Here is a 12,155-nt window from a genome sequence, read left to right as displayed (position 1 = left end):
TGACATGTGGCCTAGGGACACTGCACACCTTAAAACATCACCTATGCTGTAGGTCCCTGAATCTTCTCAGGTTTATTTCTTTTCTTCTGGTATTTTACTTCCATCCAACATTAGGGTATTTTACTATATTTAATAAACTTGCAACTTCCTGATTATTGTACCAACTAATATTTTATTATTATTGCTATTATTATTATTTTGAACAGGGTCTCATTCTATCCCTGAGGCTGGAGTTCAGTGGCAGGATCACAGCTCATTACAGCCTCAACCTTCTGGGCTCAAGTGATTCTCCCACCTCCGCATTGCTAGCAGCTGGGACTGCAGGGGCACAACACCTTGCCTGGCTAATTTTGGTGTTTCCTGTAGGGCTAGGATTTCACCATGTTACCCAGGCTGGTCTCAAACTCCTGGGCTGAAGTGATCTGTCTGTGTTGGCCTCCAAAAGTGCTGGGATTACAGTCATGTGCCACAGGGCCCGGTCTGTAATATTACTAATATATTAAATTAGCACGATGTTTTAAAAAATGTAAATTAAACTGAGAACAGAAGTGACATAACCCTGACATACAGCAGTGAAGCAGTGCTATTATTCTTACAATAGAAGCCAAATTGTTTTGATTTTCCCTCATAATGGGTGTAGATTAACAAATATTCACCAAATCATGAGCCCTGTAAAAAGTATCAAAAGTTCTGCTCTGCTTAGTGAAGATAGCACATCCTGGAAAGCATTTGTGAGTGTTGATTTAAGTTTATGGTAGTCTGCGTTCGTTCTATAACCCATCTGGCTTTGGTAGAGGCCAGATAGGTTTAGTGAATCGGGTTATAGAAAGGACTACCATCCCCTGTAACTTTCAAGTGTTTTGTCATGACAGTGACCAGTTCCATTCCTTAGGGAATGTGGTTATTATATTTTATACATTGTGTTGCCAGTAGAGGAGAATTTCAGAGGCTTCCCCTTGGTCCTGCTATAATAATGTCCCTTACTCTACAGTTCAGGAAGAATGTGAGAGTCCTGCCAGCTGCCATACGTATCCATTTCAATTACACATTCAGGAAGAGGTAATAACTACAAACTGATTAGCTCCACCTTGGGATGGACATGAGCCAAAGCTCTAGGTAGCATCTGACCTTCAAGAACTCCCACTACTGCAGGCTGGATGTGATGGCTCATGCCTGTAGTCCTAGCACTTTGGGAGGCCAAGGTGGGAGGATCCTTTGAGAGCAGGAGTTCCCTTCGCAACATATGGAAACTCCGTCTCTACAAAAAATTTAAAAAATTAGCTGGCATGGGTGGTGCATGCCTATAGTTCCAAATACTTGGGAAGCTGAGGCAGGAGGATTGCTTGAGCCCAGGAGCTCCAGGCTGCAGTGGGCTATGATCCTGCCACTGATCCTGCCACTGTACTCCAGCTTGGGTAACAGAGGGAGATTCTGTCTTGGAGGAAGAAAAAAAAAAGAAGTGTAAGTTCTCACTGGTATCTTAAATATCAAGTAAAAAGGGATCAAATCAATAATTAACAATCTTTGGTTCCACCTATAGCAAACAGGTAAAATGGAAAGTAGTTATACAAAGGGTATGTTAACTCCTAATTAAACAAAGCCAGTTTTATTTTCATCTCCTTTCATTTTTTTTTTTTTTTTTTTTTTTGAGACAGGGTGTTGCTCTGTCTCCCCGTTGCAGTGCAGTGGTGTGATCTCGCCCAGTTACAACCTCCGTCTCCTGGATTCAATGATTCTCCTGCCGCAGCCAACTGAGTACCTAGGATTATAGGCATGCACGACCACACCTGGCAAATTTTTGTATTTTTAGTGGAGACAGGGTCTCACCATGTTGGCCATGCTGTTTTCTAACTCCTGACCTCAGGTGATCCACCTGCCTCAGCCTCCCAAAGTGCTGGAATTACAGGCCTAAGCCACTGTGCCCAGCCTATCATCTGCTTTTTATAGGTAATTATACTGAGGCAGGCAGTAGTTGTAAAATGGAGTCTCACATCATATCTATATGAAGCAGGGAATCTGGTTTCCTGTCTTTGTAGTCTGACTCGAAGATCCCCTCTTAGAAACCATTATAGTGTAAAAACTGAAAAGATATAAAATCCAAGATTGGAGACTGAATTTAATATCTGTTCATCTTAAACCATTTAGTAATCAAAGATAAATAGGGAAAAATAAAGCTGGATATTCATACATAGAGAAGTGTAGATTCTTCAATGGAAAACATGTTTTTTAAGTGTCCAAGGAATAGTTATAAAATTTCTGAGTATTTTAATTAAATAACTAAGATTTAAGTATTAGACTCAAGAGAATAACTTAGTCAAAGGCCTAAGCATGAGAGATTAAGTTTGATAAACATTGAAAATGGGCTGAAAAGCCTGAGTAAAAAAATTAATTACTTTTTCATTTTAGAAATTATAGGACAACAATTTTTCCCCACCGTGAGGGTGTATATGTGTGCATGTGAAAGTGCTTATGTTAATGAGCTTGTTAACAATAAGTTATACAAAATTATTAGTTGGCAGCAACCAGATTTTAAGGAATATTGTCCTTCCTGGGCTTCCGAAGAAAACCTTGGATGCTTTTGGTAGGAAAAGTTGGGATTCACTCTCCATAAATCTGGCATTGAAAAAATGAATCAACAGTGGTCATGATTCTAGTTTTGACCAAGCTACATATAACAGCGTAGGCATCTGATGTATGATTTATGTATTAGGTTGGAAAATTTCCCTTAACAACTGACATTGCTGAATGCAAATTATGGAGAGGTTAAACAAGGAAAAAAATTGCAAAATGATGAATAAGAATATGACTTGATTTGCATGCTAGCAAATGAGAATTCAGCTTTCACATCAACATCAGTATGAACATTTTTATCTTATAACAAGGACATAGTATTTGAATAGGTGTTAATTTGAGCTGTTTTGGAAATTATCATGTTGTCCATTAAGAGAGCCTTGAACTCATTCAATAGCATGCTCCGGTGCTTTCCTGCTTGACATTAGTCAGATAACTAAAAAGGAACAGGAACATTACTGCACAACCAGAAATAAGGTGCACATAGAAATTAAGGTCAGGATCTTAAAGGGAATCTTGCCCATTGATATTAGTCCTGCCCTAAAAAAAAATCGGACATGGTTTGTTCACTACTCATCATTTTTTTCCATAACATTAATGGTAGAATTTGTATTTTCCCATGGGCACCTTCATTACACTTATAGACTATTTCGATATTTCAACCTATTATTTTCTTTAAATCCTTTTAAGGAGTTGTTAAACAATGCTGAAATTTGCCTTACAGTATGCTGTTAACTAATCATATTTCTCAAAGTCATTTGACATAATGTTTGGTTAAAGGAAATATGTCTAGCATAGTTATGCCTGTTCATAACAAAAGAGTATTTAAATCTTTAAGAAAAAATATTAGAAAAACTAATAAAGAAATATGAATAAATAAACATATGAAATATATAATTCATTATTAATAAATGTGCATGAAATAATGGTCATAGCATTTAAAAAGAGTAATAATTTTTGAATTAAGTATACATTCTGAACTATAATAGAAAAAGGCTTCAAAAATGTTAGGTTTATAATGTTTCATATAGATAAAAAAGTGTAAAAATTAGTCTGATGTTACTGATTTTGGAAAGCATATGAAGCAATGGGAATTTTCATACATTTCTCCTAGAATTGTATATCAGAAAAATTACTTTGTCTGAGTATGGCATTATCTGATTAAGATGATGGATCACATCTGAAGATCCAGTATTTGCACTCTTATCAGAATACATGTGCACACACATGCATATCACTGAGTTTTAACAGCTAAAGTTGAGAAGTCTCTCAAATGTCCATCAGTGATAAAATGGATAAGTAAATTATGGCATACTTGTACAATAGAATACTATACAGCAATCAAAATGAACTGTTGGAGACATGTGCTCAGAGTAGCCAAGAGAAACCTGCACTTGGACAGAAAATTTCTCAGCAAGGCACCTTTACGTCAACAGAAGGATGCTGCTTGCACCTGTTACAATCCCAAGAGAAGAGCACACCTAACAAAGGAGGGAAGGAGTTTTTAATCCTAACACAGTTCCTGTTTCTGTGTCCTTCCCTTACTGGCTGGGGTTGGATTGCACAATCTAAGATGACCCTTAATGGCTTAGACTTAAACTTTTCCAAATAGGGTAAACGCACGTTTTGCAAAAAGAAGGAGGGGTGGGAGGTAGGATTCATTTACAACATTTACAACTTATGGCTGGAAAGTTGAGTCTTTAAAGAGGAGCTTAGTTGTCCTAACAGAACCAGCTAGAGTGACATGTTTACAAAGAATATAAATAAAAAGAAAAATGAAGAAATTTGAACTACATGGATATGAGAGGAATTATTAAGTTTGAAAAAATGATTCAGTATAATTCCATTTATATAAAGTTTACAAAAGTGTATTTTTAATAAATTGAAATTTATTACACTGGTGGTGAAATTCTAAAGTGAGACATATGAGTGATTATCCTAACAATTGGGATAGTAGGGATGGAGGAAACAAAAGGGAAATGTTATCAACAAGAAGGCAAATATGGAGAGTGTCTGGATTGCTGGTGAATTCTACTTTATGAACATGATGTGGAATCATGACTCTTAATGCTATAATTTTTTTCTTTACTGTACATTAGGCCTCATTACTTTATATACTTTATATATATATGTTATTTTTCACAATATTAAATATTTCACAATAATGAAAATATTTAAAAAGTAGAAACGTATACTAAATGAATGAATATAAAATAGACTGAACAAACATATTCTTATAGACATCATTGTAATTAGAGTTTTTGCTGAATAAAGAATAGAGCATTATGATAGTAACAAATCCAAGATAAAATTTTAAACTTTTCTTTAAATTAATTAGAAAAAGGAAGAGAGAAGCAGGAAGTCTACCTCCACATTCTTAATGTTATTCTTACTTTGAAACATCAGATTTTGAGCACCTATATTTTACTGGACACATTTTTTCTTATTTCCAATTTAATTATTTATGATAACAATATTTCAAAGTGGCAGAAATTAGTGAATTTCCAATAAATTATAGTAGTATAGATATTAAATATATAGGATGATTTTTCTAAATTTATCTTTAAATGAAATAATTATACACATATTTTTACCATTCAAAGATTATAATACCATGCATGTGTACACATGTGTAAGGAAAAATATTTTGATACTGGAAATTTTTTTAATATTAGAGAAAAATTAGTAGAAGGATAATTTTATTAAGGCGTAAAACATATTTAGTGTAGTTACTTTGACTGCTATAATAAAAACACCCAGATTTTGTGACAGTAGCTGAGAATGTAAATAAGCAGTCAAGAGAATTTAACTTGGTAATGATGCTATTAAAAGATGAATTGAAGCTTATTCACTCTGTAATTGCACAGAGTATTTGTGTAAGTTCATATGAAACTGGACCAAAACTAAACAGCCAAAAAAAGAGTATTCTTTGCTGGAGGTCACTTTTGCCATAATTTTTAGAATGTGGTGAAAGAAAAAAATAGCAAGTAAATCATTGGAAATGTGTTGGCTTTTTGTTATTCCTGATGAAATACTATGTGAGGATATTTGTCAAGGCCTGATTCTCAGAATAATATAAGAATGGTGCCAAGCACAGTGGCTCATGCCTGTAATCCCAGCACTCTAGGAGGCCATGGCAGTGGATCCCCTGAGGTCAGGAGTTCCAGACCAGCCTGGCCAACATAGTGAAACCCTGTCTCTACTAAAAATACAAAAATTAACTGGGTGGGGTGGTGGGCACCTGTAATCATAGCTACTTGGGAGGCTGAGGCAGGAGAATTGATTGAATCAGGGAGGCAGAGGTTTCTGCAAGCCGAGATTGTGCCATTGAACTCCAGCCTGGGTGACAAGGGAGAAACTTAATCTGAAAAAAAAAATTGTAAATCCATGAGGAAGAATAAGAGTGTTCTCCCATCACCCTTAACTCCAGTACTTTGAAAAGAAGACCCAAATCACAGTTATTTAGTAACATTCTCCCTTTTAGCTGACATCATCATCATTATTATCATCATCTACATTTACATGTGTCTTATGAAATGATTTATTTTTGAAATATTTACATACATAATTTGGTAACATCTATGTAATTTCTAAGAGATATCATTGTGGGAAAGTTACATTAGTAAACAGCAAAGTTCAAGTAATGATGAATACATTTAGATTTAGAAAGTTAAGTGTAGTGTAGTTTAACATACATTGCTTAAGAAAACAATTATGGATGACATTAAACTAAACCAAGGAACACTGTAAAAAAGATTTTGATTTTAGTATAAATAAAATTGCTTAATAAGAAAAATAAACCATTTCATGATCAAGCTCTGATTTACAAAGAGAGGAATTTAGGGCTAAATAAATCAAAGAGAAGTAAGCCCTCCCCCACATCTTCTCTATTTCATTTAGGTAATGATGGGGTTCAGAAGCACAGAGCCCCATTTCTACAACATAAGCAAAGTGAAAATTAATTCATTGAATACAGCAATGTAGCTGTGGTAGATGAACTATATTTTGTCTATTGCCATGATATTTTGAGATCCAGTGCTGCTCATTGAGTTCCCCTGTGGGCAGAGTTTGTGGTGAGGACCCAGTAACAGACAAGCTAATATCCAAAAACATCTACTCACATCAACTTAATTTCCAGTTTCTTTCAAATTGAAGGTAAATTCCAAGACAAACTTTTTATTCTATTCTCTGACCAAAGTGTTGGGAAAAGAAAACTGTTACCATTTTCATTTCTAGCATACTAAAACAAAAAACATAAAAAGCCCAAAATCTAAAACACTTTTAAAAATAACATGGTGTTAAGAGTAGTTTGTTGAGTTTCCCTATAGAAAATGATTTATGGAAGGACAATAAAAGATTATTCTGAACACTAAAACAATAAGACTGAAAAAATGAATTACCAGTATTGAGAATCCAATAGACAGAGTTAGCCTGTTAGATGCAGTAGAAGAGAGAATTAGTGAATTGGAAGATAGCTACACAGAATGAAGCATAGAGAGAAACAGATGGAACTATACCAGGCTAAAGGGTAACACATTGATGCTACAGTCAGAACACCTAACATACTTCTCGAGTTCTGTAAGATTAGAGGAGAGAAAGTCAAGCAAGAGAAATGTTGCAAGAATTTTTCCAAAAGTGATAAAATGTATTCCTCCATATATTTTTAGTAATCTCAAACTTCAAGCATGATAAATTAAACCAAATTAACATAAAATAATACAGGACACCAAAGACCAATAGAAAATCTGAAAAGTAGCTAGAGGTGGAAGATAGAGTATGTCGTGCATTGAAAAGAACTGCATTCTAAATACAACCTGATTTTAACAGAAAATATGGAAGCAGGAACTCAATGGAAACATGTCTTCAGTGCATTTCCAAAGAGTAGTAGACTTTCATAAACAAAAATTGAAAATGATATTTTTCAGAGAAAATAAAAATGACTGAAAATGCAAAGTTGAACATGCAAGGAGCAATAAAAATTAATGACAATGAAAAATAAGCGTGTAATTCTAAATAAATGTTGACTGTATAAAAATATTGTCTTGTTAGATTAAATGTATAATTGATAAGATATATGCAAATGGCAATAAAGAGACTGGAGATAAAGGTGACAGGAATAAATTTAGTCAAACTATGTTTTGGGCTTTTCTATGTCTGTGTGGATAATTTGAACAACATAATCAAGGACCCTGTAATTCTACAACCAGGTATATATATGCAAAATAATTGTAGTAAATGATGTAGGTCATTGAAGCATTATTCATAATAGCTCAAAAAATAAGCTGCTCAAATATATATCAAATAAGGTTGGATAAATAATCACAGTAAAATCGTAAAATGGAAAAATATAGAGAAATGAAAAGAAATGAATCACATGTACATGCAACTATGGGGTTAAATTTCAGACACACAATGTTGATTCCAGGAAGCCATAAATAAGAACATATATGATTGCACCTATACACAGTTCAAAGCAGGCCAAACGAAGCTATTGAGTTTAGGGTCACATACCTAGTTGGTAAAGTATAAAGAAAATTTTAAAAAGATCATCATAAATTATGAATGTCACTTATCACAGGAGATGTGAAGAAAGGTGTAGGGGATTGGAAAGTGGCATTGAGGTAAACCTAGGCTCTTAGCAATTTTCCATGTCTTGCCCTACATGATGGTTACATGAGTATTTATGACACACTACTATGTTTCCCAGTTTTGTTTTGGCCCATTTCTAAGTGTGCAGTCTAGTTATAATACAAAAATTATTAATGAGGAGAAATGTTCCATGAAATTATTACTCTGCTCTGAAGGGAAAAATCCACTATTTGTATACATTCATGTAAAACTCTAAGAGATTTTAAATAGAAATGTTCTGATTTTAGTTGTAACTTTTGGAAATTTGACATGATGTTACCTGCCAACCCCACATTTTTCAATAGGTTTTTCTTCTAGGTTTAATTATCCACTTCATATGACAAAACTTTGACATTCTCCATGTATTTTTCCCTTGGATCCTATATTCCTAACACAACAAGGGTGGACATGTTACCCACACTCTTGGTTTAGCAGAATACCTACGTCAGTTATGTTTTTCTGCAAGAGAAAACCCTCCAAAACTGCCTTATATATTTGTGTCTCATAAGTCTTTGGATTTCATTTTTCTAAGTTAGGTTTGGTGGAGAGCTCTGGTGATTGGAGATGGGCCATGTACTGCATCTTGAAGCTAGTTTGCCTGATTTAGGCTAGATAAGGCAGTGGCATTCTGACTCCATTAGTTTCTCACTCTTCTTCTGGGAACAGTGTACTAGCCAGATGATGTCCTCATGGTAAATGGAAAAGAGAAAGAAACTCCAATATGGAAGCCGTCTTAAATATCTGTGTAAACTACTACTTTCCAGTTGACTGAAGCAAATTACAGGAGTGAATTCAGAATCCAAGTTCAAGGTAGTCTCCCTGCTTGTGGTGGGAGGATACTGCAGGATTATATGACAAAAATGTAGGGTACTTAGAAATATTTACAAAATTGCTGAATATTTTAATTAAAATTTAAACAAAAAACAGACTTGAATGTAAATTTACCAAAGACCTAAGCATAAGAAACATGTTTGATAAACATTATTCATTGTCCAACAACGCTGAGTAGGAAAATAGTACTAATTCTACCTGGATGACCTCCTGGAAACTCGTTTTCCATTTGGTGAGTAATAAGAAAATAATTCCTTCCATCCCCTAATGGTGTGAGTGCATGTGTGTCTATGTGTTTAGAAGCTTATTAACAATAATGTCATATAAAAGTATTGGTTTTCAGAAACCAGATTTTGAGGTGTATTGGCCTCCCAGGACTTTCCAGGATAACCTTGGATGATTTTGACAAAAGGTTTAGAATCTGGTATTTAAATCTGGCATAAAAATAAATCCATATTGGTATGATCCTATTTATGGCCAAGCTCCTTTAACAATTTAGACATTTACTGTATGATATATGTATTGGGTTTTAAAATTTCCCTATGTAACAACTGAAGATGCTGGATACAAATTATGGAGAGGTTAAATAAGGAAAAAAATTGCAAAACAATGAAAAAGAATATGCCTTTATTTGCATACTAACACATGAGAATTCACTTTTCACTTCAATATCAGCATAAAACATTTCCACATATAGCAAGGACAGATAGTCTATAAAGAGGAATGAGTTTCATCTGTTTTGAGATTAATAATATTTTCTCTAAAGACGGCTTTGAGTTCATCCATTAGCATATGCTGGTGCTTTTCTGTTGACATTAGTCAGAGAATTTAAAGGCAGAAAATGTTATTGCACATTTAGAAATCAAGTGTTTATCGAAGTTAATGTCTGGACATTAAGGGGATCACAACCAGTGTTATTAAGCCTGCATTTTTTCTTTTTTTTTTTTTTTTTGTCTGTTCAAACATGATATGTGCTCTGCTCATCATTTTATCAATTCTGGTAGTGTTTGCATTTGTTCTCCGAAATGTTGCCAGTGGCTTCATAGCTCTAGTTAATGTCAATGACTGGGTTAAGACACAAAAGATCTCCTCAACTGACCAAATTGTCACTGCTCTGGCGTTCTCCAGAATTGGTTTACTCTGATCATATTATTACATTGGCATGCAACTGTGTTTAATTCAGCTTTATATAGTTTAGAAGTAAGAATTGTTCCTTCTAATGTATTGGCAATAATCAATCATTTCAGCATATAGCTTGCTACGAGCCTCAGCATATTTTATTTGCTCAAGATTGCCAATTTCTCCAATTTTATTTTTCTCCAGCTAAAGAAGAGAATTAAGAGTGTTCTTCTTGTGATACTGTTGGGGTCCTTGGTATTTTTGATTTGTAATCTTGCTGTGGTAACCATGGATGAGAGTGTGTGGACAAAAGAATATGAAGGAAATGTGACTTGGAAGATCAAATTGAGGAATGCAATACACCTTTCAAACATGACTGTAACCATGCTAGCAAACTTCACACCATTCATTCTGACTCTAATATCTTTTCTGCTGTTAGTCTGTTCTCCATGTAAACATCTCAAGATGTTGCAGCTCCATGGCAAAGGATCTCAAGATCTCAACACCAAGGACCATATAAAACCTTTGCAAACGGTTATCTCTTTCCTTATGTTATTTGCCATTTACTTTCTGTGTCTAATCACATCAACTTGGAATCCTAGGACACAGCAGAGCAATCTTATATTCCTGCTTTACGAAACTCTTGCAATCATGTATCCTTCATTCCACTCATTCATCCTGATTATGAGAAGTAGGAAGCTAAAACAGACCTCTCTTTCTATTTTGTGTCAGGTGACATTCTGAGTGAAATAACAGAAACCCTCAACTCCATAGATTCACAAGGGGAGCATGGTGTGTCTTTTAGCAGAAAAGAAACTGATGGTGTCTAGAACATTTTATATTTCTATCAGTTTGTTGTAGTGTATGTATTTGAGTAATTCCAAAACAGATTCCTAGGATAGTCTTTTATATATATATATAAAATTTATATATATGTATAAAATTTATGTATATATAAAATATGTATGGGTGTATATGTGTGCATGTGTGTGAATAACATTGACCATAAATTATGAAGCCTAGTATATTTCACATATATAATGTATGTGTATTTTATGATAGTTCATTGTATGATATTTCATTTGAAGAATTTATTATCTCTGTTTGTAATTAAGAAATTACAGCTTTTATCAGAAAATCATTGCTGTTTTCCATTGTAATTTGTACCACATACATGTACTTAACTATCATTGTTTGAACCTCTCATTTTCTGGATGGTAAAGACATTCAATTCTAAATCAATGATGAGACTGTATCTTTGTAGTAGGCTTTATTTCATTATGAATTCTTACTTTACTTTTAGTATAAGGCAGATAGAATTTTTGTTAGATAATGATGTACACAATAAAATTTCAGTGACAAACATATGTAGAGTATATGTATTTGCCTTTGGGAAGGCAAATTTTGTATATGTATAACAAAAACCTTACTAAAGAATACTAGATTTAATACCAGTATGTGAATAGCTTAGAAAAAAATCATTTCTATAATAGGAATGAAGAAACAAGACCATGATCATTTCAGTGCTGTTATAATTTTTTAAGTGTAGTTAGAAAAATCATTTCTTCCACTTTTTGAATTAAAGAAAACCTTTTTTGAAGTTGACATCTGATGTCAAGTATTTCCATTTACTTTGCTTAGCAACCTCTGAGCCTCTGAATTTCCAATATTCTTCTTTGTCTCCCATTCCTAATATTCCTTGAAAAAACTCAAATATTCCTTTTCTTTAAAAAAAAAGCCTGACATAAAGAGGGTGTAGAAACTATAGATGATAATCGAATGAAACTTTCTTCCAATGTTAAAAATTGCCTGTGAAATCTATATATTGTCTGTGCCCTGCCCCTAGAGGTGGAGCCTACAAAATGGGAGAAAATTTTTGCAACCTACTCATCTGACAAAGGGCTAATATCCAAAATCTACAATAAACTCAAACAAATTTACAAGAAAAAAACAAACAACCCCATCAAAAAGTGGGCGAAGGACATGAACAGACACTTCTCAAAAGA

The 12,155-nt window shown here is 34.0% G+C and overlaps 1 protein-coding gene and 1 pseudogene across 1 annotated transcript in view; both read left to right on the top strand.

The window, feature by feature from the left end:
• The window catches only part of LOC100440863 (taste receptor type 2 member 30), a 246,589-nt gene that overhangs the window by 42,726 nt on the left and 191,708 nt on the right, over positions 1 to 12,155 (top strand).
• LOC129049057 (taste receptor type 2 member 64-like) lies at positions 1,656 to 11,070 on the top strand (annotated as a pseudogene).

Source organism: Pongo abelii, chromosome 10, assembly GCF_028885655.2.
Source record: "Pongo abelii isolate AG06213 chromosome 10, NHGRI_mPonAbe1-v2.0_pri, whole genome shotgun sequence".
Classification (NCBI taxonomy): domain Eukaryota; kingdom Metazoa; phylum Chordata; class Mammalia; order Primates; family Hominidae; genus Pongo; species Pongo abelii.
This window is presented reverse-complemented; position numbering and strand designations above follow the sequence as displayed.